The sequence below is a fragment of the Penaeus vannamei genome, chromosome 37, assembly GCF_042767895.1.
Source record: "Penaeus vannamei isolate JL-2024 chromosome 37, ASM4276789v1, whole genome shotgun sequence".
Taxonomy (NCBI): Eukaryota; Metazoa; Arthropoda; class Malacostraca; order Decapoda; family Penaeidae; genus Penaeus; species Penaeus vannamei.
This window is the reverse complement of record NC_091585.1, coordinates 580,277-587,776: the sequence shown is the minus strand read 5'-3', so window position 1 is coordinate 587,776 and position 7,500 is coordinate 580,277.

Genomic DNA, 7,500 nt, shown 5'->3' with positions numbered 1-7,500 from the left:
TCTTTTATCGATGTTGTCAGTCGTCTTTTATCGATGTTGTCAGTCGTCTTTTATCGATGTTGTCAGTCGTCTTTTATCGATGTTGTCAGTCGTCTTTTATCGATGTTGTCAGTCGTCTTTTATCGATGTTGTCAGTCGTCTTTTATCGATGTTGTCAGTCGTCTTTTATCGATGTTGTCAGTCGTCTTTTATCGATGTTGTCAGTCGTCTTTTATCGATGCTGTCAGTCGTCTTTTATCGATGTTGTCAGTCGTCTTTTATCGATGTTGTCAGTCGTCTTTTATCGATGTTGTCAGTCGTCTTTTATCGATGTTGTCAGTCGTCTTTTATCGATGTTGTCAGTCGTCTTTTATCGATGTTGTCAGTCGTCTTTTATCGATGTTGTCAGTCGTCTTTTATCGATGTTGTCAGTCGTCTTTTATCGATGTTGTCAGTCGTCTTTTATCGATGTTGTCAGCCGTCTTTTATCGATGTTGTCAGTCGTCTTTAATCGATGTTGTCAGTCGTCTTTTATCGATGTTGTCAGTCGTCTTTTATCGATGTTGTCAGTCGTCTTTTATCGATGTTGTCAGTCGTCTTTTATCGATGTTGTCAGTCGTCTTTTATCGATGTTGTCAGTCGTCTTTTATCGATGTTGTCAGTCGTCTTTTATCGATGTTGTCAGTCGTCTTTTATCGATGTTGTCAGTCGTCTTTTATCGATGTTGTCAGTCGTCTTTTATCGATGTTGTCAGCCGTCTTTTATCGATGTTGTCAGTCGTCTTTAATCGATGTTGTCAGTCGTCTTTTATCGATGTTGTCAGTCGTCTTTTATCGATGTTGTCAGTCGTCTTTTATCGATGTTGTCAGTCGTCTTTTATCGATGTTGCCAGTCGTCTTTTATCGATGTTGTCAGTCGTCTTTTATCGATGTTGTCAGTCGTCTTTTATCGATGTTGTCAGTCGTCTTTTATCGATGTTGTCAGTCGTCTTTTTATCGATGTTGTCAGTCGTCTTTTATCGATGTTGCCAGTCGTCTTTTATCGATGTTGTCAGTCGTCTTTTATCGATGTTGTCAGTCGTCTTTTATCGATGTTGTCAGTCGTCTTTTATCGATGTTGTCAGTCGTCTTTTATCGATGTTGTCAGTCGTCTTTAATCGATGTTGCCAGTCGTCTTTTATCGATGTTGTCAGTCGTCTTTTATCGATGTTGTCAGTCGTCTTTTATCGATGTTGCCAGTCGTCTTTTATCGATGTTGTCAGTCGTCTTTTATCGATGTTGTCAGTCGTCTTTTATCGATGTTGTCAGTCGTCTTTTATCGATGTTGTCAGCCGTCTTTTATCGATGTTGTCAGTCGTCTTTTATCGATGTTGTCAGTCGTCTTTTATCGATGTTGTCAGTCGTCTTTTATCGATGTTGTCAGCCGTCTTTTATCGATGTTGTCAGTCGTCTTTAATCGATGTTGTCAGTCGTCTTTTATCGATGTTGCCAGTCGTCTTTTATCGATGTTGTCAGTCGTCTTTTATCGATGTTGTCAGTCGTCTTTTATCGATGTTGCCAGTCGTCTTTTATCGATGTTGTCAGTCGTCTTTTATCGATGTTGTCAGTCGTCTTTTATCGATGTTGTCAGTCGTCTTTTATCGATGTTGTCAGCCGTCTTTTATCGATGTTGTCAGTCGTCTTTTATCGATGTTGTCAGTCGTCTTTTATCGATGTTGTCAGTCGTCTTTTATCGATGTTGTCAGCCGTCTTTTATCGATGTTGTCAGCCGTCTTTTATCGATGTTGTCAGTCGTCTTTAATCGATGTTGTCAGTCGTCTTTTATCGATGTTGTCAGTCGTCTTTTATCGATGTTGTCAGTCGTCTTTTATCGATGTTGTCAGTCGTCTTTTATCGATGTTGCCAGTCGTCTTTTATCGATGTTGTCAGTCGTCTTTTATCGATGTTGTCAGTCGTCTTTTATCGATGTTGTCAGTCGTCTTTTATCGATGTTGTCAGTCGTCTTTTATCGATGTTGCCAGTCGTCTTTTATCGATGTTGCCAGTCGTCTTTTATCGATGTTGCCAGTCGTCTTTTATCGATGTTGTCAGTCGTCTTTTATCGATGTTGTCAGCCTCTTAAGTCTTTTATCGATGTTGTCAGTCGTCTTTTTATCGATGTTGTCAGTCGTCTTTTATCGATGTTGTCAGTCGTCTTTTATCGATGTTGTCAGTCGTCTTTTATCGATGTTGTCAGTCGTCTTTTATCAATGTTGTCAGTCGTCTTTTATCGATGTTGTCAGTCGTCTTTTATCGATGTTGTCAGTCGTCTTTTATCGATGTTGTCAGTCGTCTTTTATCGATGTTGTCAGTCGTCTTTTATCGATGTTGTCAATCGTCTTTTATCGATGTTGTCAGTCGTCTTTTATCGATGTTGTCAGTCGTCTTTTATCGATGTTGTCAGTCGTCTTTTTATCGATGTTGTCAGTCGTCTTTTATCGATGTTGTCAGTCGTCTTTTATCGATGTTGTCAGTCGTCTTTTATCGATGTTGTCAGTCGTCTTTTATCGATGTTGTCAGTCTTTCAAGTCTTCTTCCCTTTACATGACGTTTTTATTATTTATTTATTTATTTACTTATTTATTTATTGGCTTCGGCGGATGTGTTTGGGATCGGTTCGCTGTGAGGAAGGGGCTCCGAGCGCAAAAAAAAAAAAAAAAAAAAAAATGACAAGAATGGAAAGGAAAGAAAAGAAAAATATAGGAAAAGAAAGGAAAATAACAAAAGAAAAGAAAAAAGAAAATATCAATAAGGAAACGAAATTAAATTGAAAAAGAAATGGAACACGAGCGTAAAATAGCAATACAACTAATGCACGATACAAATTATATATATATATATACATATATATATATATATATATATATATATATATATATATATATATACATATATATCATCATATATTTCTGTAGAATCTGTTCTGATGAAGAAAAGAAATGACAAGAGACGAAATGAAAATCAAAATAAAAGGCAAAAAGAAATGAAAGAAAAATATAAGAGAAAAAAAGGGGAGGAAAATAAAAATCAAAATAAAAGGGAAAAAGAAATTTAAAAAAAATATATAAGAGAAAAAAGGGGAGGAAATGATCTGAATTCAAGAAATACGGACGAGGGAAACGAGCGCAAAAAAGATTCCTGCAATGGCGCCACGATTCGTCTCTGGCGCCAGTGTTCCGTTCGGCGACGAAGCCAGATCCGAACGTTTCGAACAAGGCTTTTGCGGGTCTCGTGACGCGCACGCACACTTACACACACACACACACTTACACACACATTTACACACACACACACACGCACACACACACAATTACATACACACCACACACATACACACACACCCCCACACACACACACACACACAAACACACACTTACACACACACACACACAAACACACACACACACACACACACTTACACACACATTTACACACACACACACACGCACACACACACAATTACATACACACCACACACATGTGTATGTGTTTAGCCCTCTCCCAGAGTCATAGACATACTCGTACATATAATTACTCACGCAAATATATATATATATATATATATATATATATATATATATATATATATATATATATATATATATATATATATATATATATATATATTATATATTCACACGTGCGTGTGTATAACTGAATGTTATGGTTTCTCTCTTCCTCCCTCTTCCCTCCCTCCCTCCCTCCCCCTCCTTCCTTCCTCCTTCCCTCCCTACCTCTCCTTCCTTCCCTCCCTCCCTTCCTCCTCCTCCCCCTCCTTCCTCCCCTCCCTCCCTTTCTCCTCCCCCTCCTTCCCTCCCTCCCACTCTTTCCTTCCCTCCCTCCCTCCCCCTCCTTCCTTCCCTCCCTCCCTCCCCCCTCCTTCCTTCCTTCCCTCCCCCTGCTTACTTCCCTCCCTCCCTACCTCCCCCTCCTTCCTTCCCCTCCCTCCCTTCCTCCTCCTCCCCCTCCTTCCTTCTCTCCCTCCCTTTCTCCTCCCCCTCCTTACTTCCCTCCCTCCCTTCCTCCTCCTTCCTTCCCTCCCCCTCCTTCTTTCCCTCCCTTCCTCCCCCTCCTTCCTTCCCTCCCTCCCCCCTCCCTCCCCAGCCGATGACCGCTGGGCAAAGACCGTGGGAGGGGAAGAGGGAAGGGGGTGGGGGGTCATGGGTTCCCTCCCCCGGTTGCATTCGCGATCCCGGATAGAATGTTCCAGAATGTTCCAGAATGATCCAGAATGTTCCAGAATGTTCCAGAATGTTCCAGAATGTTCCAGAATGATCCAGAATGTTCCAGAATGTTCCAGAATGATCCAGAATGTTCCAGAATGTTCCAGAATGATCCAGAATGTTCCAGAATGAATGTTCCAGAATGTTCCAGAATGTTCCAGAATGTTCCAGAATGTTCCAGAATGTTTCCAGAATGTTCCAGAATGTTCCAGAATGTTCCAGAATGAATGTTCCAGAATGTTCCAGAATGTTCCAGAATGAATGTTCCAGAATGTTCCAGAATGTTCCAGAATGTTCCAGAATGTTCCAGAATGTTCCAGAATGAATGTTCCAGAATGTTCCAGAATGTCCCAGAATGTTCCAGAATGATCCAGAATGTTCCAGAATGTTCCAGAATGTCCCAGAATGTTCCAGAATGTTTCCAGAATGTTCCAGAATGTTCCAGAATGTTCCAGAATGTTCCAGAACCGGAGAAAAAGCTTTTGGCGAAATCCATTCCAATTCTTGCGATTTCAATTATGGTTCCGATCAGAGGTCAGCCAGCCTCACTGTAATCACAATATAATTATTTAATTATTATTAAATAATATTATTTAATTATTATTAAATATTATTATTTAATTGTTATTAAATATTATTATTTAATTATTATTAAATATTATTATTTAATTGTTATTAAATATTATTATTTAATTATTATTAAATATTATTATTTAATTATTAAATATTATTATTTAATTATTATTTAATTATATTAAGTTATTTATAGACCGGTTAGGCCAGGGTTAGGGTTCAGTGGTTGTTACAAGACTCGTGAGTTGTTAATGCAGAGAACGAAGTGAAATTAAAATTCGTTGGAGAATCCGCACACTAGGAAATTAAAAAAACCTCACGTACCCAAAAACGTGCTAAACTAAAGGCTATTTTTAGCTGACTGAAGTCGTGGTATGCGTCGCTGAAGCTCGCAGTCGCCTTCAAAAGATCCCCTTTGCTAATAGATCTCTAGATATCTCACGCACGCACACGCACAGACACACACAGACACACACACACACACACACACACACACACACACACGCACGCACGCACACAAGACAATTCAGGAATGGAAAAGATGCCATTGCATGCATGAACACTGATACATTATAATTACTACAGCAACGGACAAAGACAGAAACAGTACCAGGGATAGAAGGAAGGATGGCGAGGATGTGAAGGAAGCAGGAGGAAACTAGTGACAAAGGAGCAGAAGCAGGGACTGGGATAGGAGGACAAAAGTTGAAGGACAGCGGCTTGTTTTATAGAGCGTGGAGGACGTAAACGGAAACCGACGTTACGGCATTGTTCAAGAGGACATCAAGAAAGCATACAAGGATCTCCAAAGCAAATGGGTGTTGTAATAGAACAACACCGCAGCTGAAACTAGTTATGAGGTAGTTACGCGTATCACCAATTATAGAGAATCATTTGCTAATGGAGACTATTTCAGAGAAATTTCCCATCGCTAAACAGTCTGACCTGGCTGCAGGTGCCATGAATTTGCCCAACAGCTGTATTTGGAAACGCCGGTGCCCCAGAAGGACGAAAGCTGCGGTAAGGTGCTGGTCTAGCAATCCTGCGGACCTGCGTTCAATCCCACGCCCGGCCAGCGAGTGGTATCCCCGGCCACTCCTTGCACACAGGGGGAGATTTGGGCAAAATAAAACAGACAGCATGTCACAGCAAAGAATATCCATTGTAACAAATGGATTTCAAACTAAATCTTTAATCTTTAATCTAAACTTGCAAGTTTTGCCGCGTGGAAGCGAAACTTGTGGGTATATCCTGTGCCTCGCAGTCCTGTTTGACTCCTCTGGTGTACGACCTGTTACCCTCAGGATCTAGGATCCCCATCTGACACAACACGGGCACTCAAGGAGTTTCTGGACCACCAGACCCTATCGTGGTTCGGCGAGAAGGGACCCTTGTGGTTGGAAATGGAAGGTGGAGGCGACAGTGCGTCCTTCCACATCAACCTCACTGACTGGCTTATATCTTATAGAGCTCAAAAATATCCTTTGATACTTCGCTGAACAACCATAAAATCCGTTGCACGATAAAAATACGTGCCTCTCTCTGCTAGGGCTGTAGGGAGGCGAATAGCAGAGATGGTTGCAAGTGTATACGCAGACAGAAAGCGTTTCCGTGAGAACTCTGAAAGGTGTGACACTACAGAGTTGCCTTAGTAAATATGTGGGCATTGAAAAAAAAAGAAAAAGACAATATCCAAGAGACTGTATTGAAATGCCTCGGTGCCAAGGAGATAGATAGATAGATAGAGGGAGAGAGAGAGAGAGAGAGGGAGGGAGGGAGGGAGAGGGAGAGGGAGAGGGAGAGAGAGAGAGAGAGAGAGAGAGAGAGAGAGAGAGAGAGAGAGAGAGAGAGAGGGAGGGAGGGAGGGACAAGGGCAAAGTCAGAAAGAGAGAAAGAGAGTTTTCAATTTTTTTTTTCTTAATCGGTTCTTGTATGTCTCTTCATCACTGTTTATCTATTTAATACTGTCATTAATAAGTTTCCAATCACACCTGAACACGAGTAACTTACCTGATTGATATTTATTGCCATTTGTCTTTCTGTTTTTACTTCCGTCCTTTACGTGCTTCACCAACTTCACTCTACTAAACACCTTTCTATCCTGTATCTTATATATATACACATACGTCGACCAAGGGGAAGCGGGGGAGGGGGAAAGAGAAACTGGAAGAGGTTGAGGAGAAGGGGGAGGGGGGGGGGGGAAGGGTGAGAGTAGGGGGGAGAGGGAGGGGCAAGTCATACGTTTTCATTCAGGAAAAAAGTAAACACTAGATTGTGGGACAGGTTTAATGCACGATCGGTATTTTCGTATATCGCTGTTCTCATATTTTCTTTTTCCTTTTATTTCCATTTCTTGTCATCATTTGTTTCTTTTATTTCCATTTCTTGTTCCGTTGGTTAAAGCGCATTAAAAAAATAATAATAATAAAATCGTTTCACTGAATACAAGGACAGGAATGGTACGTGATTCTGCGCGCACTTCCCCCCCCCCCTCTCCTCTCTCTCCCCTCCTCCCCTCTCTTCATTTCTGTCGCTCTCTTCCTCATTCTCATACTCAGTATCTCTGTCTCTCTCCCTCTCACTCTCCCTCTTTGTACCTCTCTCCCCTCCTCCCCTCTCTTTATTTCTGTCACTCTCTTCCTCATTCTCATACTCTGTATCCCTGTCTCTCTCCCTATCACTCTCTCT